Here is a 26075-nt window from a genome sequence, read left to right on the forward strand (position 1 = left end):
AGTGGAAGTGTGAGCTAGACTCCATGGGTGGTAGTGGTATTTTCTGTCTTAATGAAAGCTCAAAGTTCGGCAAAATGGGAACATCTGGAACAACTATTAACCTAGCTTTACACAAAGCCTCAAGGAAACTTTATGCACAGCGTTCTTTCTTCCGGAAGTGCCCCACCCACTGACGCCATGGCCATACTCCCTCTCACAACGTGCTTCCTCCCAGACACTCAATATGTTTGTCCATTCTGGAAAATTCATAATATTCAACTGGTCTCTGATTCACTGAGAGGTCCTCTACTTTTCTCTATTTCAATGAAAGAGCAAAAGAATAACGGTTTTTAAAAAATTCTTTTAGGAGGTTCATGCATCTTTTGACATCATCTTCCACAATAAGAACATGACTGTGATTAAAACTAATTCGATGTAGTAGCCTACAGTGAAGAAGAATATGAAAATGAATACATGCACATCCAAGTATGACATTATGCTGTACACCAGAAATTGACACAACATCGTAACTGACTATACCTCAATTCAAGAAAAGAACCAATTTGAAAAAGTTTCACAGTTGATTCAAGGAGATACAGCGTCTGGAGTAAAACTGCTCATGAAGATAGAAGCTAATTCCAAATACTAAAAGGGGAAACAATACAATTTTGAAAATGTGAGTAAGAAGTGAGAAGGGAGGAAGTAAAGATGACAGGAATTACTAGACACTAATTAACGTCCCTTAGAAGTAAATAAACATGGTTTTCTTCTTCCCACACAGAACCAAAGAAACAAAGATTATAGAATTTACAATAATCAATCTTCTCATTCTCAGTATAATGTAAAAAGATGCAATTAAAAGAAATGTGGTAGCGTTTGTTAGATGCCTCTCTGCTCTCAGATCCATTTTGGCCCTTCCCTTCCTCTGTTCTCTACTTCAAGGAACCACAGTCCCCAGGCTTCCAAGTCCTTCTGGCTTCTAATCGGTTAGGTCAACAAGAGGCCCTGGCAGAAGATTAGAAAATGGAAGGACAGAAGAAGCCAGAAAATCACTTCTCTTTTCTTTCTGCCGCTTGTGGCATTTTCTGTACCATCTGCATCCCCCTCGTGGCTCCGGCCTTCCACCACCTCATCCTTCGCTTTGTGGCCCCAGCTCCAGCCTCTCTGCTGTTTCAGCTTCTCCAGGATGGCCAGCACCAGAGCCCACTGACGCCACCCCCTGACCCTCCAGCACCTGGAGGGGCAGCAGCTTTCACCTCTTTTCTGTTTGGTTTCTTAGCTCTTCCATCACTTGTGTAACCAATTCTTGATATTAAATTTTTCTAATTGAAGTATCTCAAGTAGTTCCAGTTATCCTGATTTATATAGTCAGTGATTTCTTTCTACTGATTTTTAAAGTAAATTTGATCTCTTAAAACAGTTACTGATTTACAGAAAACTTGTGAAATAACAGAGTTCTCATATACCCTGCACTTGGTTCCCCTATTATTAACATCTTACATTAATATGGTACATGTTCAACAATTAATAAACCAATAAACATACTGACTAATGTCTATAATTCAAACTTCCTTAGTTTACTAGATAACTTTTTTCTGCTCCAGCATCCCATCCAGGATACTACATTATGTTCAGTTGTCTTCTGAGACTCCTCCTGGCTGTGACAGTTTCTTAAACTTTGCTTGGCCTGGCTAGCCTTGACAGATCTGAGAAGTCCTGGCCAGGTATTTTGCAGATGGACTTCTGTCGGGATTTAACTGATGTTTTTCTCATGAGTAGACTGAGTTCGGGGAGGAGACTGCAAAGGTAAAATGCTATTTCCATCGTCTCACATCAGGGGTACATACTATCAACATGTTTGTTCACTATTGCTGTTGACCTTGGTCACCTGTCATTGTCTCTTTGTAAAGTTGCCCTCCCCACTCTTCTTTTCATACTGTACTCTTTGGAAAGAAATCACTATGTGCAGCTCACACTTAAGGAGTGCGGGTGCTTTTATCTTGTAATTCTGCCAGATTAAAGGCAGTGCTACTTTATTGCGCAATAGAATGGCTGGCCTCAGCCTACTCTAGAGAACAGTTTGTGCCCATCTTGGCTGTGAGCTATATCTCTTACTTAATATAAATAAATTACAGTATGCCTGTGGCTTATCCCACACCACCTTTGTACTGTGAGGAGTTACTGCTTTCTCTAATTCAAATTTTAAAAGCCGTATCAGCCAAAGCTCTTTTATCCTATTCCTGTAAATTAGAAGTAGTCAACATATGCCACAGCCTGAAGTGGGATGTCGGAGCCTTACAATGTTTAAAACCTCAAAGATTTCCCTTCCCTGGAAGGGAACTGGAAGTGCAATTAGGTATTCATTTGGTAGAATTGTCCCATTACCCTCACATGTGTAGGTGATAATAACCTCAGTAGCACCAGTATAAGAGGCTCAAATAAAACAGCTGTGTCTGATCCATTGCTCATGCAATTAACCATAAGGACTAAGTTCCTGGCTGTTTCACTGTGAAAAGTAAGTAGTGGAACTGTAGCTTGAGACTACGCAATTCAGTCTTCCATAACTAGGGAGAGTGGCGGGATGGTCTTTAGCTTCTTTTAACAAGACTGCCAGTTGAAGCAAGCATGGAGTACAATTCTACCACAGTGAACATTCATCCCTAACAAGTAACAAACATCTCACAGATTTGCACTTGTCCATGGACCACACAGAGTGTAGTAGCCCTGGTCTAGGGGACAGTACACAATGGCTTCTCAGTTGTCTGCGCTTTAGTGTTGCCCTCAGAATATAATTGAGACAGAGCTGTATGACTTTAGTTTTTTGAAAAATCTACTTAGAGGTCTTCCTTGCTATTATTCTAGGCATTTCTTTAAAATATAAAATCAAGAAGAACTCTAATTTCAGAGATGAGAAGAGTATAGAATCATTCAGGAAGCACACAAGGGATTAGATTCTGACATCAGGAAATCACACCTATGTAACCTTGTAAAGTCTAGAATAACAGAAGGAAGGATTCCACTGGGAATGCAGAATTTTTTTTTTAATAAGGAGACATCAAATTTATGTGAATTCCTCTATCTCCCTCATCTCTGACAGGAAGAGTCATTAAATCCTCCATTAAATCCATTCAATTCAATCCCCTCAAATGCTCTTTAGTCTGTTCTGGCCTCTCCATTCCCACCGCCTCTGCTAAGTGCAAGAATCTCATTTCTCCTGTACAATCATTCATAGCCTCTTATTTGTTTTGCTCATATTTTGGGTACCCTGCTTCATTTCCTTAAACATTTCTAACACATATTTTACATTGGGTTTCCAATCATCCCAATATCAGAAGTACTGGAGTATCTAATTGTTTGAAAGTTGAGTTTGTATGTATATAAATAGATTGATGAATAGATTTAAGTGAATATTGCTGCCGTAGTCCACCGAAATTTAATATTAAGATGTAGATTATTTTCTGGTCTAGCGGATTCTTTTTTTGTCCCGCAAAGAAAGTAGTACTATGTTTTCTTCACAAGAGATAGGCCTCAAAGACTGTACAGCTCTCTGCTATTTGGAGCAGGGGGGTTGTTTGTTTTGGTAAGGCTAATATAATCATCCACTGCCAGACACATGCTTCTGAAAAGTCTAGTACTTTGGGATACGCTCAGTGGATCTCTGTTTTAGACAGAACTATTATACTTTGTTTCTTCTCCAAACTGAGAACATTTAGAAATATCTAATTCTTTAGAACTTTTGAGAATTGATTTGTTATTATAAATTAAAAAAAGAGTATAAATAGATTAACCAACTAATCTTTTATTTTCCAGTTCTATGTAGTCAAGTTGGACCAGTATGTTATTTTTCAGTATTTTTAGTATAGTTTGCTAAAAATATCAAAATAATGAATGTATATAGTAAGTGATAAATCTTTCAATTTAAGATACAGAACACAATATTTTTATTTCAAAGCCCTTAATGGATAATTTGGAGTGGGGCCAGTACTTTAATAGTACATTTTGATTTATTACTGGATCAGGCAAGGTTACTAACTGAATTTGTTGTAAGGGGGTGCCTTCTACAGAATTATATGTAACTTGGTTATAAAAAAATCGCTTCTCAAAAGTACACGTTAAAACTTATATTTTTGTAATTATAATTGCATGAAAATTTCTTAACTTTCTATTCTTATAGTCCACATCCATTGTTAGAAACATGTCAAAAAAAAAGAGAAATATTAGCTAATTGTTTTTTAAGTCTCTTAAAATGTCCAGATTTCTTCATTTGCATATTATTGGGAACTCTTCATAGATATAACAAGTAACACTAAACATAAATCTCATTTTCTTTAATTATAAATAATTTTTAACATAGTACATGTAATCAATGTCTTAAAAATGGTATAAACCTTATTCAAGTCTGCTGATAAATTTGATCTTTGGCGATTTGTAGGGAGATACTTTAAGAAAGCAAGAGTTTAGAAATAAAACACTTATTTCAAAGAAAAAACCAGATCTGTTACCTATCTTGTATTTTTAAAAAATTATGTAATTGACTCAAATATCTTTAGCTTCAATACATTTTAAAAGAGGAAAATAGGGATGAGTTTATCAGCCAGGGATCTGGTAGACCACCGTGAAGACTAAAGCAGATACTGTTTACACTGTAGTGACAACCATTTCACCCACATGAAAGTAGCCTCAATTCTACTTCCCTCCGAGCTGTGTGGTGAAGAACATTACTCATGGTTAAGTATGTAACTTTTTTCTCTTAGAACCTAAGGGAGACTTAACCTTGGGGGAGAGAGAGAAACTGGAACTTGTGACTAAAAATACCTACCATATGACTGAAACCCATCATGACCAATCAGGAAATTAATAGCTAATGTCTGAGTTCTCTAACGTACGAGACATTGTTATAGGTTAAATGTACTAACTTATTTAATGGTCACAAATACTTTATGAGTAGATATGACTACTATCTCCATTTAGTAGATAAGAAAACCAAATAACAGAAAGGTTAAGTCACATGTTCAATATCCACAAAGTAAATAGTTATGAAAAAGATTCAAATCCAGGTAGTCTTGCCCCAGAGTCATGCATGCCATTAACAAATATTAATTTATAACAAATATTTTTGTCAAAGTAACTGTATGCTGATGACTTTCTCTCTAGTCCTGACTTCCAAAAGCGTTTATTAGCTCAAACAACATCCTCAGCACCTGTCATACAACAGTAACAGTTTAAGTGCTAGGTATTGGGAAGTGATTAAATCAGGACCCTCTCACTAGGTGCTTACATTTAGTGAAGGAGGCGGATAAAACAACAGTGAGATGTGATGACTTTTAATAGATGTATGCATGAAGTACTACAAGGGCACAAGAGAGGAATATTCTCTTCAAGGGAAGTCCAAGAAGATGGAGTAGCGTACGCAAATACTCAGTATTGAAAGAGCAAGGCTTATTCAGAGAATCACAGCTATGGAGCTCAGAATGGCTGGAGCATAAAGATCAAAGGCAGACCGATGGGAAATGAGAATGGAAAAGAGGTGGCGGATACATCAGAAAGCATATTGTATCCAGTTGTCTATGTGGTATTGTTCACTTTGAAAACAACATGTTTAAAACAGAGCTCATTTGAACAAACTAGTGGTTACCAGTGGGAAGAAGGATGGGAGAAGGGGAAAAACAGGGGTAGAGGATTAAGAGGTACAAACTACTACATATGAAACAAGTGACATACAAGGATATATTGTCCAGCACAGGGAATACAGCCAACATTTTACAATAACTTTAAATGGAGAATAATCTATAAAAATATTGAATCACTATGTTGTATGCCTGAAACTAATACTGTAAGTCAACTATACTGTAATAATAATAATAGTTATAATAGTAATAATAATGATAATCATAATAGTAAACACCTCATTTTCTTCTGGTGAAACATGGTTCTTTTGTGGTGTCTCTCCTGTTGGTTAACAGCACCACAAACTACCTAACTGACTAAGGCAGAAGTATCTGAGGCATCTTACAGACTTCTTACTTTCTAATACTTTACATCTAATGAGTCAAGCTATATTGATCCTACATCCCAAATCTTCGAACAGTCTCCCATTCATCTCTCAATCTAGGCTGCTACCTCTTTAGTTCAGTTCTTCTCACTTTTGGGGTCAACATCTTTTGAGGCAATCCCCTAGGCTTGCTCTCCCTTCAGTGGGCTCTATGTGTTATAGGAAGCAATCATCCTAAAATACCAACCCAACCATGTCACTATTATGCTTAAATCTTCAATGGCTACCTATTACTCTCAGGAAAAACAAAATCTCCAAATCCTTAGCAAACTCAGCTCTTTACCATCTTCCCTAATCTATCTTTCCAGTGTCTTTTTCTGTACTATCTAGTGGACACACACTGGAGTCCAGCTATGCTAAACTCAGTTATTCTAATGCAGGTGTTGAATAGTTTAGTGGTAAGCATGTGGCCTACATGCTCAATCTGACTTGATTTCAAATCCTGGCAATTCAACTGTTGGCTGTGTGGTTTTAAGAAAGTGGTTTGACTTCTCTGAGACTGAATATTCTCAGCTACCAAAAAAGAAATATAGAGAATTGTTGGTTGTGAGGAAATGAGATAATGTACTTTGTAAATTTCCTGGCCTTTATTTACATTTAATAAATATTAACTTTGTGTCTTTTTTTAATCCTCTGTACCTGCAAGTAATGCTGTTCTATCTTCTTGTAATTCTTTCTTTCTGCACAAGTGTTTGCCTAACAATTTCTTACTGACACTTTAATATTATTTGATATGGTAAGAACTCCAATAGCAAATAGCCAAAATTTTATCTCTCGCAGGGGGTCCTGCCTGGACTCCTGGAGGAGGATTTAGAAAATCTTGTTAAATCCTCCCACAGTGCCTCTATTACAGTAGCTATCACAGGAAGGTAATTATTCATTTTGCTGCCTCTGAGCCCTGAAGGAGGGACACACTTTTTGCTTGCTATACTCTGGAATTTAGCAAACGCACAATAAATACTTGTTGAAGGAATGATATTGGCCAGTTCGAGAAGATGGTTTGTTGGCTTGACTGTTATCACATTACTAATTTCTTATCTTCTCAAGATAATTTTAAGACTGCTAAAAATCAGGTGTTTTTGTACATTTACTTATTCACTTGTTACATACTCATCAGGGTTCTATGCTATGGCACTACGGTAGATTCAGGGATAAAAGCAACAACAATATCAAAACAAATACTTAGTTCACACTGTTGATGTTTAAAATCAAAATTTGATGTGCATAACCCCTTTCTTTCAAATAATGCTATAATCATTGGTTAAAACAACAAGCTACCTGGATAAGAACTGCTTTGTCCATCTTTTTAATATATATTAATCTGCAAACCCCTGCACAATCACTGCTCTTCAGTCATGTGCACACATGCTGGAAATACATGCGGAATTACTGAAATAGAGACTGAGTTTACTGAGATGACACAGTAAATATCTTTTCCATTACTTTGTAGATCAAATATGCCCCGTCTTAGAAGATAATTTCTAAAACTGGAAATACTTAATAAGTCCACATCTGTATCCACAGGTTGGAGTGGGGACATCCCAGGTTGAGTTGTACAGATGCATGCGTATACAGGTGAGATTCTTAGGTCTAGGTCATAGGACATTGATTTTGAGTGAAAATAATGCCATTTGCAGAAACATGGATGGACCTGAAGATTGTCATTCTCAGTGAAGTAAGCCAGAAAGAGAAGCAAAAATACCTTATGATATCGCTTATATGTGGAATCTAAAAACAAGACGAACTTATTTATGAAACAGAAACAGACTCACAGACAGAGAAAATAAACTTACAGTTACTGGGGGGAACGGGAGTAGGAAGGAATAAATTGGGAGTTCAAAATTTGCAGATACTAACTACTATATATAAAATAGATATGCATGTTTATACTGTACAGCACAGGGAACTGTGTTCAGTTATCTTGTAGTAACCTATAATGAAAAAGAAAATGAAAAGGAATATATGTATGCATATGTATGAACTATTATGCCGTACACCAGAAGTTGACACATTGTAAATTATACTTCAATAAAAAAAATGTTTAGAAAAGAAAGAATCCAACTTAATTAAAAAAAAAGGTTTTAAACTCTTTCTCCCTTACCCTTCTCACCTAGAAAAAAGAGAAAACCAAACCATTTGATCACTTAGATCTCCTTACGATTCTCCAGTCTACTCTCTTCATCCAGCTCTGACCCACAACTCGACGCCCTGCCCCACCTCTCGTCACCTATGTCCCCAGTGGCCTTGTCTCAGTGCTCGTTCGACTTCTTCAGACGCTGATCTTAGTATGTCCTTTTTGAAACTTCTCCTACTTTGATTTTCATGAAACGAGACACATTCTTTCCACGCCTCTCCAAGTTACCCTCGTTCATTTTCCAGGGCTGCCTTCATTTCCTACCTTCTAGGCACCCCCTAAAGCTCTTCACACAGACTTCTTCTCCTCCCAGTTTTCCCTTGCTGCATCAACTCCTTCCTACAGCTGCAGTTATCATGTCCACGTGGATGATGCCCCAAACCTAAATTGGAAATGTGATCTTGCTGGCACACTCCAATTCCATCTTTCAGCTGCTTACTTGGTATCACCATCTGGCTCTCCTGAATTCACTTTAAATTCAGCGTGTCTAAGACTAAGTCCATATTGTCTCCAGGGGGCATGTCTGTCTTTGGACTTCGTTACTTTATGCCAAGAGCATTAGCATCTTCTGGTTACTGAAATTCTAAATCTAGCACAATCTCAGTTGCCACCTTGCCCCAATTGCCAGTTCCTGCAGTGCGTACCTATTTCTCAAGTATCCCACCCACCCCTTCTTTTCCATTTTCACTGCCTCTTCTTTAATATGGTTCTGTCACTAAGACAACAGAAAATCCCCTGCCCACACTCTCTTCCCCATTTAACTGACCCTGCTTCCTGCTGCCCTCAACTGTGCTCTCCTCTTAGGATTTGCTGTACTAAGTTTAGGTAAAGCTCCTTCTCCTCAGCTAGTTTTGGCCCCAGGGGCCCATACACGCCCAGTTAGCCCACACCCCCCACCCCAGGTCCCCAGCCATAGTCCTCAAACCATGGGAGGAAAGATGGCACAGACCATTTCCTGTAATAGATAAGCTAGTGTGTATTACACATCAGAGGGAGTAATTAACACGGTATTCAAGATATGGTCCTTTTATAGAAGTTATGCTTTTTTTTAGTGCTTTAAGAAATTTATCTTAAATAAACCAACTGCAATTAAATCAAATACATACAAATAACAGCATGTGATTAGTGATAGCACCACTGATTATATTCTCTTTTCCACATCCCATTCCTACAGGTTTCTACATCAGGACATGTGTCAAAGGAATAGCTTAGTTTAGGCAGCTCAAAATGTTAAGGCGAAAGCCTTAGATCTGGAGTCAGAAAACGTATTCTAGTTTCCTTTCCAAATCACATCAGCTGTGTGAACTCAGGCAGCTTGGAGTGAGGCTGCGGTCCCATCCTTCCACGTTCATCTCATACGCAAGTGATGCCTGTCCTGATTACCCCCGAAAGTTACTGGGAGGACAGATGTAAAAACAATCTTCAGAGGTTCCCAAACCTCTGAGAGTTCGGCTACTCATTCAAATCATCTGGGAAAACTTCGAAGAGCCTGACCCTCAAAATCTCATTTTTAAAAAGCCCTCCAGGTGATGTGCTATTTGGAACCCATATTGTGCAAATTGTTAAAGTGAGAGTTATCATTGTAACACTATTAGAATCTAACACTTGCCTTTCTAGGTCATTGGTCATCATCGTTTCTGAGTTTAATAGCGCTTAGATTGCCTTTGGACGGCTTTTAGTTCTGGACTTTATGTAAGTAGTCATCCTGAGTTAAAACTGAAAAACTTTTGAGAATGACAAGTTCTGGCTTTTACCCTAGTGGAAACCTTGCCTTTAGGCAGAAGGCTGATAAATGGATTTAGTCATTTTAGATGATTATAGCATTTTATAGTCTAAATTGACAACATAAATTCACTCTTACGTGCAATGGATTAAGCTAAATTCTCAAAAGTTATGGGTACTTCAGAAAACCCAGAAACATAGATTTTTTAGAGGTAACAAAATGTATTGAATGAAAAAAACTTCACTCTAATGCTTTTTTTTGTAGTTCTGAGTATCATCCAAGAACTCTAAGGTTTTGATTTCCTAAGCATTCACCATAACACAATAATATATTTTTCCAGAAGCAATGGATTAAATTTTACCTGCCACATAACTGTTACTAGAGTTTTGGTAAACTATGGTTTTTTTCTTTTAGAGGCAGTAGCTTAAATGTAATAAGCTGCCGACACAGAATAATTTCTAACTGCTTACTTGCAAAATAATTTCTAACTGCTTACTTGCAATTCTTTTCTAAGATTCAGTCCAACACAAAAGAGATAATAAGCAGGGAGGAAGTCTAAAGATATCATTCCTTGATTTATTAACATTATTTCATAGTATTCAGCAAAGTACTTATCACATTGTAGTAACACAACAAAAAGGTCAAATATATTTTGTTTAGAAAGTGCCTTGATTGACTTTGACTACCGTCTCCTTGATAGGAAACTTTCGAGTCTTTAAGCACCAGTTTACGCCAGATGCTTAACCTCCACGTTGCTTTGACACGCTCCAACTCTAAGCACACCCAGGCAGTCGTGATCATGCTATTAATCAAAGCCTCCCCCTCTGTGTTTGAACTATGCGAGTGGATTTCAGTTTTCCTTGCAGCACAGCATAACGGATAATCACAAAAGCTTGGGGCTCAGATTTGGGGTCCAGCACTGTTTCTATCACTTACTAGATGTGTGACTTTGGTTAATTACTCATTTATGTAAGACTTTGCTACCAGAAGTGTGGTCTGTGGCCCAGCAGCATCTGCATCACCTGGAAGCTTTTTAAAAACTGCACACTCTCGGCTCCACCTCAACGCTACTGAGTCGGAATCTCCACTTAAAACATCCTCCATTAAAACTACCAATGGTGTGGGGGTGGGGAGAAGAACCAGGACAATAGTTCTCACAGTGTGAAGTTTTGTAAGATACAGCAGGTGACTCATAATTTAGGGATTATTACATGGCGAGTTTTGTGTGTCTTCTAATTTGTAATAGAATTCTTGCAAGCTAGACATTACCTCACTGTCTGATCAAAAGCATTGCTAGGATTCCTAATTCATCTTGATGAACTATTTTTCCCGGGGGTGAGTGTGAGTGGGATTATATGGGGTGAGGGCTCACAATTTTTTTTTTTTTTTTGCATTTTGATTTGAGAATTTCAGATTAGATATAGAATGCCTTTCTCGTCTTAGAAGTAGTTCAGGGAAATAAAGCTAAGCCTTGACTCTTACTAGTACCTCTTTATTTAATGCCTTTCCCCCCGCCCCCCGAGACTTTCTATGCCTTGAGGTATCCTGATAAAAGTCACAGAAGTGTGACCAATATATCCACCTTGAACTTGGTAAAGGGTTGGAATAGATAGCCCTTTCTGGATCCTCAACAGAGCCATATTTCAGGTTTAAACACATACACATGTGAATCTAGAACCTTAATCCAAGACCAAGGAATCCTATTTTAATAAGATTTCTCCAGGCCGCTGTTTCCTGTATCCAACAAGTTGCAGTGATTTAGTCAGAAGTATGTGCAAGTGAGAGAACTGAATTGGGCTACTGCAGCTCTCTTTGTCATTTAAGAACTACCTCTGTGTAATGAGCAAGCCACTTAGTGCCTTGGTGTGGACTGGAAATGATTACACACTACAGCTTAGCAAATCTACCCTAGTTACCATAGTTCTCCCTGCTGTGAGGGTCAGACCTGATATATGCAAAGACCCTTCACAGGCTCTCCCCATACCTAACCTCATCCCTGTTACTCTCTTAAAGTATCTTTATCTCTTTCTCATAATTGTATAAACCTCGAAATTAATACATTACATTTTAGCAACGTCCAACAAAGCACATTTTCTTGTTAGAATCACTGTAGCTGCCTCCTTTCCCCTTCTAATTATGATATGAATTCACACTTCCAGAATTCCAGAGAGACTTTCTTGCAAGCTAAAAGTCCGTTACTAGAGCTAACAGATCACCGTCCACTTCAGAGAAGGGGAAGGTTGGTTGTTGTCACAGCCTGCAGCCTGCACTGAACTCCTCGATCCTAAGAGAACGTTAAAGCGATAACGTTTATTGAATACTTAACATGTGCCAGGAACCATTCCAGGCATTTTGCACATACACACTCATTTAATTCTCAGATTACCCAATGCCTACAATCAACATCACCCGTTAGTTCACAAACAAGGAAACCAGAGGCATAGTGAGGCTAAATCACTAGTCATACTGATGCTTACTTTCCTTTGCTGTATGCGGATTGTGAATTTCACAAGAAAGTATTCGGATGTCCCTGAGCAGGACGTGAATAGCCTCTTTGGAATCCCAACTGCTGGCTGCTGCCCCCTGGAGGGTGACGTTACTTCAGAGAGGGAGAGGGAGGCGGTGAGCAAGCGCAGAGCCCCTAGCGCCCAGCCCTAGGGCAGCGCAGCCTCCAGGAGGTGGCAGGCGGCTGGCAGGTGGCAGACCCGGGGCAGGATCGTTGGAACCTGTTGCTGAATCTCGGCGGGGACGCTTCTGGCTCCCAGCGCCGCCGCGGCTCTGCCCTAGCGTGGTGTGCAGGTAAGGGCGCGCGTCCGGCTGCGCGGCAGTCCGCAGCCCCCGCCGCTGGCTTGGATGATCTGTGTTAGCGACCGGAGTGTTACCTTGGGTTTTGCGACTTTACTCTTTCGACCTTTCCCAGCCCCTTGCTAGTAACACGAGCACCCTCTGGAGTCACAGTCCAGGAGGGCGTCGCTTTGGTCACCAGCCTGACTTTTGGGGGCTTCTCTGCCCAAGCTCTGGATCATGGAAGTCTGTTCCCAGGGTCGCAGAGCTGGGATGGGGCGAGGGACCAGTGGTGCTTAAAGTTCTCCAGAAAACCTCTCCAGAGCTGTACTGGTATAACTTCTGTGTTGAAATCTCCTTGAAGAGCATGCTTGAGTTTTCTAAACTACTCTCATCATCTGTGATGATTATCTCCCAGAAAGGCTAAAATGAGGTTTCTCACTCCGGTCCAGGACAGCACAGAGCCCTCAGTGAAGACAGCTAGAGAGATTTTTAGCGATTCCTCGCGGTGAGATAGGGTTTCCAGTTTAGCCTCTCTTCTGCCGAACCTCCAGGCATTTTCCAGTGGTTCAGCCCTTGGCCAAAGATAGGGTCTGGTGTCAGAAAACAGGAAAATTCTCTGCTGTGCACTGTAATTTTTATTAAAGGCAGAACTATAAGAAAAAAAGATACATTTGTTTATCCCTTTTTTTTCTCCTCAGCAAGACTAGATATTTCAATTTATTTATTTTAAAGAGTCTTAAATCTAAGATGACATAAGCTAAAAGAATATGCTTGATTTTTTTTTTCTGATCAAAGTAGTCAAAGTTATTTTAACCGGGTGTCTAAATTTCTCTTCCCATTGTTCATCCAAATCGTTTTCAGTTGATAACAACAAATGAGGGGGAAGATGGGCAAATTGTGGTTTGGAAAATGTGGACGTAGTTCTCTTTCCAGCTTCAACCCTAATTACATAAACCAAAATAGCTTGTGTAAAATTATCTTAATAATTTCGTAAGTTATGATTGAATTTACAAAAGTGCTATGAAATGCTCGAAGATAGAACCATTATCATGAACAGAAAGTTGAATGGCAATTGTGTGCAGTTCTGTTAGAGCCTTTTATCTGTTAAAAGCTTCTATCAATCATTTAAGAGTTCTTGCATTGTCTTTAAAGGTATACATTAATACTATTAAAAAGTAGGTATTGTAATAATAAAATGTGCTTTCATTTTTGTTTGATAATGCGTTACTCGTGTTACTATCTTCTGCTTTTTTTTTTAATCAACATAAAAATTTTTCTACAAACCACATCATCCAAAAAGATCTTCCTACCAGCCATATTTTCTTGATGTCTACAGATACCTTTAGGAGAGTTTGCATCTCAGACTTATTTTTTGTCTTCATCTATTATCTATTTATTTCATCTGACATTTTTATTCTTGAGGACTTTGTGAATACATTACAAAGTATTAAAAGCATGTATTAGAAATTTGTTGATTTTTAGGATTCTTTTTCCTCACAGCTCCTGTTAATCACACTGTGGTTAGTATTCTCTTTCACAGCTGTCAAAGGCTGTAGAATGTGTAGATAGAAATTACTAGTAACCAGTGAATGATTTGCTCCTGCAAAATTAGTTCACTTGTTGTCCCTCGCTGATGTGTTTGTGATTTTTGATGAAAAATTCCATGCAAATGTCTCTCTAATACATATTCATAAACTTTTTCACTATGTTGCAGTAAATGGATTTCCACTCTAATCATGACAGAAAAAGAATACCTTTGTTCCTCAAAACTTCATATATTTAAAAATAATCATTTTATAAAATACTACCCTCCTTATTGTGGAGAGGGGGAATTGATTTTAGGTGAACATTTTAAAACTGTCATACATATTTTTCAAAGAGAGATAAGTATTACTTCACTTTCCTAAAATATATCTATATTATAAGACTTTAATAATCATATGAAATTATTCTCTTAAACACATGAAGTTTATGCTTGCAATTAGCTCGATGTTGGCCACTGATTTTTCTTTCCTTCCTAATTAACTTTAGTTTTAAAGTCCTAGCTCAGTGGGATAAACTGGCTCAAATGAATTTTCCAATTACCTTGAAGCAGAACATTAAGAGTTCACTATCAAACCAAAGGCAGAAGGAACTATATTGCCCCAGCAACGAGTTACAGTGGTCACAACAGGTAGCTGTTTTGAATGTGTCTCATGTCCTTCATGGACCCTGTAGAATTCTGAGATACAAGATTTATAAAAATGAAGAGATCAGTCTGTTTCTGTTTTGTAGTTGAGTTCATTAATGTCCTCTTTTTCTTTTTAGATTCCACATAAGTGGTATTATACGGTATTTTTCCTTTTCTTTCTGGCTTACAGACTCACAGACGTAGTAAACAATTTTATGGTTACCAGGGGAAAGGGGATGGGAAGGAATAAATTTGGGAGTTTGAGATTTGCAAATGTTAGCCACCATATACAAAAATAGATTTAAAAATTTTCTTCTGTATAGCACAGGGAACTCTATTCAATATCTTGTGATAATCTTTAACGAAAACAAATATATGTATGTATGTGCATGACTGGGACCAGAAATTGACACACTGTAACTGACTGTCCTTCAATTTAAAAAAATAAAGTGATCAGGTTTTCTTCCCAGCCAGGCTTCTGACTGACTCTGTGCCTGAGGCAAATCATTTAACTTCTGTACGTCTAGGATTTCTCAAATATAAAAGGATGAGTTAGAATATGCTTTTTAAAATCTTTTCACCCCTCTAGGTTTCCCTGTCTATGGTAAGAGGGCAGATGAGCCAGAGTGAGAAGGCTCAGATATCCTTGTTTTGCCTTGGGCAAGGCCCTGAAAATTCTACGAAATCAGTATCTTGTGTGTCCAATGGGCTATTACAGGGGATGAACGGGATGCTGTGGACGGCTGTGCTGGCTGCAGCATCTGGCACATAGCAGGTGCACAGTGACGTTCTTTAAGGCACCCATCTCTGACAAATCTTAGGTTTTTCTCTGTCTCCAGCAGGGGAGGAGATGAGCGAAGTGCAGAGAAGTTCCTTCTACATGTGCAGGTGGCCATTACCAGGCTAGCTCCTACAGTGTGCGACAGGGACCAGGAGATGGGAGGGTCAGAGCCTCAAGCATGTAATGAATGCCTCTTTGATGCCTCCCCAAGCCTGCTGTCACACACAAAAAAGGTCAGAGTTTGTCAGGGCAGCGCAAAACCTGCATGTCTCTCCATGTCACACAAGACTGAGAAGACAAGCCCTGTTCAGTTCCCTGTCAAAGCAGATGCAACTCTCCATGACAGCAAAGCACACCAGGCAGACACTGTACACTAGGGGCGTCCAAATAGCAGCACAACCCAAATCACACCACAGCAGCAACTTAAAGAAAGAAAGAAAAAAACTACAAAGTAACACCCAAAATGCCAAGAAATTGGATCTCTCTTTATTGCCACTGAAAATTTAACATTTACAAATATTTCCAGAGTAGATTCCTTGCTTTATTATCCTCTTGGGCTGTTGAAAGTTCTTATTTACATGCCTGCAAAAAATCTGGGTTCCATTGCGGCAACTGCAGACTAAGGCATCTTCTACTAGAAAACAGAAATCTCAGTTGACTTCTGTTTTCAAAACTCCTAGAGGATTTACGAAGCATACCGGACTCGCACAGTTCTGGTTGCTTTGGGAAACAACTTCCCAAAGCCAGACGAAACAGTGATGGCCAACCTGCTGCGGGCTGTAACTTCGTGAGCGGCAGCTCATGTAATCCTCATGGTTTTAGAAACTGGGTACATCACAGTCTCTGTTTTGTTGATAAGGAAACAGAGGTTTGGACAGAATTGCCCCAAAGTAAATACACGTGCTAAACCAAAGAATCAGAATAATGAAGTCACATAGCCCTTAAGTCCACATGCTTAAATTCTATACTGCAAGGCCCCCACGTTCATGGTGATGGCAACTTACAATCAAAGTAGTGATTTCTGCATATGCCACATTTCCCTAAGCAAAAGCTGCATTCTTAGGAAGAAATAAATATTACAGTCTTGATGAAGCTTCTTATAAGCAGAAGCAGGAAACATCAGTTACTTGCGAAGCTTTTTTGAATGCCTGTCTCTGAGTCCCACCACTGGACACCAGTGGGTCTGAGGCTGGGTCTAGGTATATGTATTTTTATGACTCTGAGTGAAAATAATCCACATGATCTCTCTTGAAAAAAAAAATTGGTCCCAACCACATTGCTATTTGCAGCCACAGACAGAAGAAACTTAAGTATTGTCTGAAAAAAAGGAATATTTAGAGAAAATGTAACAAGAGGATAAACATTCTGTGAATTCAGTTGCACCAGAACTCCAGTTAAATAGTTGTCTATACTAGAGCTTATTGTGCGCTAACATTAAACTCAATAAGGGAAAATTTCAGATCAAGAGGTTGCCCATGACCTGATGATTTTCATATGACTTGCGGGAGGACGGTAGGGATCTGTCAGTTTTGCAGACTGTTTCCTTCTTCAGAGGTCATCTCAAACGTCCTGTCTCCTTGCAAAATTTAGACACCTGCAGTACCCAGGGTTTCTCTGAACTTGCCTTCTTTCCTTCAAAGTAGGAGATCTCAATCGGTGGCTTTACTTAAAGACTTTAATTAACTGAATAGAATTTAAAGTACCTATTTAAAGTTGCTGAATTTTCCTTTTCCCTTTCACTCCCTGTCCCTGCCATCTTGGCACACTGGTACTGAAGTGACAGTGGGCTCTCTAAGAATACAGCTTCCCATCCTTACACGCAGAGTGTATAGCAGAGTTTGCAGCCTTATACCTCCTTTGGCTCCTTACTCAGAATCTCCTGCAATTCCCCATCCTCAACAGGTTTGCAAGGATTTTTTGTCCTTGGGGGTTGGTGGGGGGCATTTATATCACAGTGTTCCTTCAGGCTTGGAAGTCTGTGGCTGGAATCCTGCCTCTCTGAGGGGATTCCTTTTGTCTGTACTTTCAGCTGGAAGCCGCCTCAAACGATTTCTGACCCATAATGCGATTTATGCTTCTTCCAAAACGAGCAGCCCTGAGGGGCTTGCTGAAGACAGACTGGAACTTGCCCACATCCCCTGTCCTGAGCTTGCTTTTCTTGATATTTGAATTATCCAGGTTTTAGTAACCTTTTAATTCAAGTTTTCCTACAGAAGGAGGGCCTTGGAGGTTCTACAGTCTGTAAGCCTGACAAATTTTCTCTGACTTCATGCTTCACTCTCATGCCTCTTGTCCTCACATGGTCCCTCCAGCCTTGAATATTCCAGGCTCAGCTTTTGCACTTGCTGTCCTGCCTGCCTGCGAATCTAGCCCGCCAGAGCTGCACAAGCAGGGACTCTTTACCCTTTCAGCTGCAGGTCTGGTGTGCTTCCCAGCGCCACTTGTCATCACAGCATCGTCTGATCTGTAACTGGACCCACCTGGTACCTGACACCACCTCCATTTCTGTGATTACTAACTTATGATCTTATTCTCCAGTAGGAGAATCTAAGCTCCATGAGAGATGAACTTTCTACCTTTATATTCACTCCTGGCCTCAGTGCCTAGAACGATCTGGCACATAGTAGAAATTCAGCAAATACTTGTTTGGTGAAAATGTCATTTCCATGACCCTATCAGATTCTCCTGCATCTTTTTGAAAGCTCAGCCAAGTTGCTGAAACTTCAGCCTTAGGTACCATTCTTCCTTTGTGGTTTTCTTTTTCTCCTTTCCCCTGATTCTAATTTAACTAAAAGAACCATCTGTACATAGTTTTTCATTTCATGTGGGAGAAAAGATTTTGAAAAAGCCCTTTATTTACCATTGTCTTCACTATTTTAATACACATGCATGGTATCTGTGTATGTTGATTTTTAAGAATAATCTGGGTCTGAGCAATAAGAAAGACTAAAATATGGTATAAAATGGTACGTTTACTTTTTTGATAAAGTTAAATACACCCTTTTTAACTTTTCATTAGCATAATTTTTTATCTGTAAAAATATTTTATTTTAAAAATATAAATGAATGTAATTTGATATAAATGCCCAAATTATATTCTGTTGCTATTAAATTCTTAATTCCTCAATTTCCTTTCTTAATTTACTGTGCCCACTCCTCTGCTTCCAAATCACAGGTGATCCAATGTTAGCAACTGCATTCTATTATTCTGGAGTTTCCTGTGGTTTCATAACCATTCACATATATGCATACACAAACATGCTTCTGTATACACACGTGCACATCAATCTTTCTGTCACCATTTTCCAAAAATGCATATCTTCTTTTGCTTATGCATTACTACCTGGTGAAAAATCCTCCACTGCAACTATAATAGATGAAAATAAAACTTTAAATGTCTGTACAATATGATACGGATAAATAAAAAACAATAAATTCAACCTATCCTCCTTTTATAAACATTTACTTTGTTTCCAGGGGTTTTTATTTATTTGGTTTTATCACAAAACAAAGCTATAATAGTTTATAAATGTTTGTGTTTCTAAGTTCAAGAGGTATACTTTCAAATTATGTACTTGCCATATTGCTTCTAAAGTATTACAAATAATCACATTTTCACCAGAAAATTATGAAACTACTCTTACACATGTCCTCACAGCCACAGACGCTGTAACTCTTTAATTTTTAATTATTACATTAATTTGAATCTCTTAACAACTTGTGAAATTGGGTATCTTTTTTATATTCTTCACATATTTGGATTTTCTCTTATATAAATTGTTTAATCAATACCTATGATCATTTTTCTGGTGGGTTATTTGTCTTTCTAAAGAATTTGTAAGTGTTCTTTGAAAATTATTGATATTAACTCATATAACAAATATTTTCCACATTTTTACTGCCTTAATTCATAACTTTTACTATATGTATTCAATTTTTTTATAGTTAGAATATTTAATTTTTATTATGTGAATTTTAAGAGTTTGGTATTGATTAATATGATTTTCCGTTTCCCTAGATTGGGCTGGTAGCCATCTAGATTTTATTGGAATTTTCTCATTTTAAAAATTTTTAATGTTTGTACTTAATTCAAGTGAATTTTTTAAAACTTACTTAAAATCTCAATATATTATAAGATAGTAAGCCAACTTTAACTTCTTCCTAGTGGATTCTTAAATACTTCATTCTTCCTCACCAAACTGAAATATCATTTTTGTCATGTATTAAAATTTCATATATTTCCATATTCCTGATTTTGTTTCTTTGCTCTGTTTATCCATGTCTATGGCAACTCCAAATTGCTTTATGTTTACCATACAGTATTTTTCTGATATTTTAAAAAGCATATCTTTTCACTATCCTTTCTCTTAATTTTCCTGGCTCTTCTTGGGCATTTAGTCCTTCCTCTGAACTTTTTACTGTATTCTGAAACAAATTCTATTTCCTGCTTTGGAAACATTTTCTACAAATGAACTTTTGTCTATCCATATTTTAAATGCAATTATATTAAGTTTATATACTAATCTGGGGAGATGACATTTAAATAATTAAAATTTTCCTTCTATAAATATGGTATGTTATTCAATTTGTCAGATTAAAAAAATCTTAGGATTTTATTTTTTATGTACTTTATGTTTTATATTCTATCTTTTGTGTTAAATGTATTTCTACATACACTATATTTTGCTTCCTGCTGTAAAATGAATTTTTTTTCATTTTAATTTCGAGGTGTTTATTGTCATATTAAGAAAGGCTACTTTTTTTAAGGTAATATGTTTTGAACAACCAGTTAACTAATTTGTTCAATTAATTATAGTAGCTATTTACTAGAGCATATTGATTTTTTTTGGAATAAGATGGTTTTGGCTCTTTTCAATGTTTCTACCAAATATACAATATCTTTGCCATTCTATACTTACTACAATCCACTGAGACAAAGCTGAACAATGATCAAACATAACAATGCTATCAGGCATGGTTATCAAATTTCTGGTTAAAATGAAAGAGTCTTTACAACATTGTAGTTAGAATAGTCTGCTTGGTTTGGGGTGTAAAGTCCTTTTTAGTACTTATTTTACTTCTGTTTCTTGTGTATGTATTTTTTATTAATAATACTAAGTGTTTTTTAAAATGATCTATTAGTATATAATCACGTAATTTATATTTCTTAATTTATTGATGTAATAGACTGTTGACAGATTTCCTGACGTTTAATCACTCTGGTATTCCTAGAACAAGTCCTTGTTGATTTTTCTTTTTATATCTTATTGAATCTGAGGTTTATCTAGAAGTGTGCTTTGTTAGAAGTGTCTAGGAGTCTTTTAGTACATTACTATATTCTATTTGATAATTTTTAAAAACCTGCTTCTATATTCTCTGAATCCGTATAAATGAGATTGATTATATATTTATATTACTATTTCTATTAGCAGCTTTCAGCATTGTATTAATGTTTACTTTAAAAGTAATCTGATGAATTTTCTGAATTTTTCTATTGCCTAGATTATTTTATTTTTTTATTTTTATTTATTTATTTTTTTAACATTTTTATTGATTCATAATCATTTTACAGTGTTGTGTCAAATTCCAGTGTTCAGTACAATTTTTCATACATGGACATATACACTCATTGTCACATTTTTTTCTCTGTGATTTATCATAACATTTTGTGTATATTTCCCTGTGCTATACAGTGTAATCTTGTTTATCTGTTCTACAATTTTGAAATCCCAGTCTATCCCTTCCCACCCTCTACCCCGCCCCCTACCCCAGTAACCACAAGTCTGTATTCTCTGTCCATGAGTCCATTTCTGTCCTGTATTTATGCTTTGTTTTTGTTTGTTTGTTTTTGTTTTTTAGATTCCACATATGAGCGATCTCATATGGTATTTTTCTTTCTCTTTCTGGCTTACTTCACTTAGAATGACATTCTCTAGGAGCATCCATGTTGCTGCAAATGGCATTATGTTGTCGGTTTTTATGGCTGAGTAGTATTCCATTGTATAAATATACCACTTCTTCTTTATCCAGTCACCTGTTGATGGACATTTAGGTTGTTTCCATGTTTTGGCTATTGTAAATAGTGCTGCTATGAACATTGGGGTGCAGGTGTCATCCTGAAGTAGATTTCCTTCTGGGTACAAGCCCAGGAGTGGGATTCCTGGGTCATCTGGTAAGTCTATTCCTAGTCTTTTGAGGAATCTCCACACTGTTTTCCATAGTGGCTGCACCAAACTGCATTCCCACCAGCAGTGTAGGAGGGTTCCCCTTTCTCCACAGCCTCTCCAGCATTTGTCATTTTTGGATTTTTGAATGACGGCCATTGCCTAGATTATTTTAAATAATTTTGGAATTGTCTACTCTTTAAAGGTTACAGAAGAGTTCTTCTCTGAACCATCTTGTTTTGTTATCATTGAATTATTTTTATGTTTACTTCTGCTAGTCTACTCGAGTTTATTATTTCCTTTTGGGAAAAGTTTGGTTAAATTAAAGTGTTAAGAAATCATCCATCTAGACATTTGCCACTGTTGCCATAGGTACAAATAATATTGTTCTATAAATTCTTTTAATGCAGTGTAATATTTTATTACACAAAATTTTTCTTATTATTTTGTTCTTTTGCCTTTGTCTTTAATAAAGCTCAAGAGAAGTTTATATAATTTTACTGATGTTTTCAAAGATCTAGCTTTTTAAAATGTATGTTTTTTCTGTTCGACAGACTTTTTATTCATCCCATCTTCCTAATTGCTTTCACGATTATTATTTTGATTGATATTATTGATAATTTTTCTAATTTCTTTAGATAAGTACTGTTCTTTTATTTTTGTAATTTCTACTAATAAAGTTAAGGCTACATATTGTTTTAAAAACTATTTTTCATTGTTTCTAGAGTTTTTTTGTTCTTTTTTATGTCTCATCTGACAAGACTTATCTAGAATTATTTTTGTTATTTTCCAAATGGTTAGGATATGTTATTCAGCTTTTAATTATTTGTATCTAATTTTATTATAGCCAAAGAATATGCAAGTATACATAGATAACTCTGAAAATCAGTGCAGAGACTACAACCCAATAAAAAACAAACAAGGAAAATGAAAAAGTGAATGATATGTAAGCACGTAAAAAAGAGATGCTCAAACTCCCTAGTAATCAGAACATTCAGATTAAAACAAGATAGAGTGGCATTAGCAAGAATGGATGGACAAGGCCTCCTTTGCATGTAGCTCCCCTCAACAACAACAATTTGTCGTCCTCCCATGCACAGAAGTGCCTTTGTGCTAAGTGTGGGATCCAGCTAAGAGACTGTGAAACCCGAGTGCAGTCTAGGAAGGGAGAGAGCTGTTCTGAGAAGTCAGGGACAGGCCTGAACCCAGGCAGCTGCCTCGTCAACCCCGGTTCTGGCTGTAAACCCAGAAGCAACTTCATACCCCTGACTGTTCAGCTACAGCCCTGTTTGGCTTTGTTTCCATCAACAACACGGTATACCAAGGGGCCTGGGAGGAGTCTCACCCTCTTGTGCATCAAGTTATAGGCATGCAGACTTCAGTCCCATTTCTGGACGCTGAAGAGGCCTGTGAATTGGCTCCAGCCCCTCTGGGCCCTGGACCGGGAGGCCCTGAAGAACAGTGACTCAGTCACCCACCCACATGTGAGACAGCCTGAGTGGAGCTCCAGGAGTCGAGCGGGAAGTTCCAGCACACCACTGGGAAGACATCAGGGATGAGACACACTGAAGACAGTAAGAGGAACAGGTTGACTTTACCCATGCCACGCTTCCGCCAGGAGGCACAGCTCAGTCCCACAGCGAGCCCTTCGTGGCCTGTGTTTTCTGCTGTGGGGAAAAACGAGAGCCTGGGAGTGAGTGCCTGGCTTCCCTGGCTGCTGCCAAAAAGGCCCGTGCATCTCTTGCCCGGTTTGGAGTACTGAGTCATGAGCTGCATGACTCAGGGGCAATGAGCAGCTGGGAGAACAGCAGCCAGGGCTCAGAAGAGATGGGGATCCTACTTACTGCATCACAGATTCCACTGGGAGGCCTGCCTATAAGCCACCAGGGAAGCTTCACCTGCGGATTTCCCCAACTGGCCCACTGGCACCCCCAGGACTCCACATGCCTCACCCACACACACCCTACCCGTCCTGTGGCCAGCTCCCAGTGAGTTACAGGGACTGGAGAGAGAGAGATCTGCAGATTAATGGGCATGTACAATAAGCTGACCCAAATATGTAGACCTGGGAGAGACCATAAACTTGAGCATTTAGCGCTGTCCTTGGGAAAACAAAAGGCAGACTGTCACCACTTGGCCTGGCTTGGCAGGATCAAAAGAATGTATCTAAGCTTAAGGATTATGCCACAAAAGGGAGCAAGAAGTGTGAAGCAGATATATCTACAGAAGGTATGCAAAAGCCTCAAACCTGAGCAGGGCTGCTGGAAGGTTTCATCCTGAAGTGAGTCAGCAAACACTGGAGGAGAGGACTGCTACTGCAGATGTGAAGATATCAGCACGAGACTTCAAGGAACATGAAAAATTAAGGGTACATGGCACCACCAAAGGAAGACAATAATTTTTCAGTAACTGACCTGAAAGACACGGATATTTGTGATTTACCCAATAAAGAATTCAAAATAGCTGTTTTAAAGGAATTCAATGAGCTATAAGAAAACACAGAAAGATAATTCAGTGAAATCATGGAAACGACACATGTATACAGTGAGAAGCTTAACCAAGAGACAGAAATCATAAAAAAAGAACCAAACAAATTCTGTAGCTGAAGAACACATGAAATGAAAAATGCAATAGAGGGCTGGAATAACAGAACTGATCCAGCAGAAGAGAAAAACTGTGAAGTGGAGGACAGGACCTATGAAAGTGTCCAATCAGGAGAGAACAAAGAGAAAGAATGAAAAGAGTGAAAAGAAAGAACATGGTATTACCTTACTTGTTAGAAGGGCAGGTATCAGAAAGACAAGAGATGTGTTAGTGAGGATGTGGAGAAAAGGGAATATTGGTAGGACTATAAAGTGGTACAGACACTATGGAAAACAGTATGGAGGATACTCAAAAAATTATATTTAGAACTACCATATGATCCAGAAATCCATGTCTGGGTACATATACTAAGGAAATGAAATCACTATCTCAGAGAGATATCTGCACTCCCAAGTTCATTGCAGCATTTTTCATAAGGGATAATGTACTGAAACAACTTAAATGTCCATCTGCAGATGAATGAATCAAGAAGATATGGTGTAAAAATACACTGGAATATTATTCAGTCACGACAAAGAAGCAAACCCTGCCATTTGCAACAACACGGATGGATGTTGAGGGCATTATGTTCAGTGAAATAAATCAGATAAAGACAAATACTGTATTATCTCACTCAGATGTGGAATCTGAAAAATCTGAATTCATAGTAAAATGGAGTAGAATGATGCTTGCCAGGGGCTGGGGGTTGGAGAAAATGGGGAGATGTTGGCCAAAGCATATGAACTTCCAGTAATAAGACTGACCAACTGTGGAGATCTAATGTTCAGCATGGTGACTATAATTCACAATATTGTCTTACATGTTTAAAAATTATTAAGAGTAAATCTTACATGTTCTCACCACCAAAAAAAAAAAAAGTAATTATGTGAGGTGATGGAGATGCTAACTAACCCTACTGTGGTAGGGTTTTGCAATATATACATAAATTGAATTACCAAGTTGTACATGTTAATCTTATGCAATGCGATATGTCAATTATATCTCAATAAAGCCAGAAAAAAAATAAATCAATGGAGAGACATTTGAATCCGGCCTTAAAGAAGGATGAGCTACACGGAATATTACACAGCTGACTTCCTCTTGAGCTCTTTGGCTTCTATGTCTTTACAGCATTGCTTTGGATTTTAAAGAAATAAAATGTCTTTGTTCTTGAGTGCCCAGGGAGACCCAGTGCCATATTTATATGTAACCTGAACCAGGATTAAATAGAGGCTGAATTTGAGTGGTTAATAACATTGTAAACATTTGAAAAAAAAATGAGAAAAGAATTAAAACAAGATGTCTCTTCACAACCATCAGACTGAAAAATTTTAGAAAGTCTATCAAAGCCAAGTATCAATGAGGATGTGGAGTAATGGACACTCTTTTAGTTTGATCACTTTGGAAAGTGATAAGATTTGGTAAAATTCAAAATGTACATGCTTGATATATGTCCCTGAAGAGACATGTATAAGTCTCATCATATAATGTCATATAATTACAGTATTATCTGTAATAAAAAAAATAGAAACAACTTAAGTCATTAGAAAATGGGTAAATATTCATATGATGACCACTGCAGCTGGACCAAAGAGCAGCTGTCACGCCCGGGTACATAGGGAGACTGTGGAAGGATTTGAGTCCTGCTCTGTCATAACTTTAGGCAGTTATTTGTTCTTTCTCTGTTGCAGCTCTGTAAAAC

General features: G+C 37.9%; 1 protein-coding gene across 1 annotated transcript in view; it reads left to right on the top strand.

Annotated features, from left to right (window-relative positions):
* The first annotated feature begins 12552 nt into the window (after positions 1-12552).
* NPFFR2 (neuropeptide FF receptor 2) overlaps positions 12553-26075 on the top strand; it is a 58943-nt gene continuing 45420 nt past the window's right edge. Inside the window, exon 1 of the mRNA XM_006212518.4 lies at positions 12553-12687. The gene's annotated coding sequence lies outside the window, so the exon portion shown is untranslated. The remainder of the gene's footprint in view (positions 12688-26075) is intronic.

This window comes from Vicugna pacos, chromosome 2, assembly GCF_048564905.1.
Source record: "Vicugna pacos chromosome 2, VicPac4, whole genome shotgun sequence".
Taxonomy (NCBI): Eukaryota; Metazoa; Chordata; class Mammalia; order Artiodactyla; family Camelidae; genus Vicugna; species Vicugna pacos.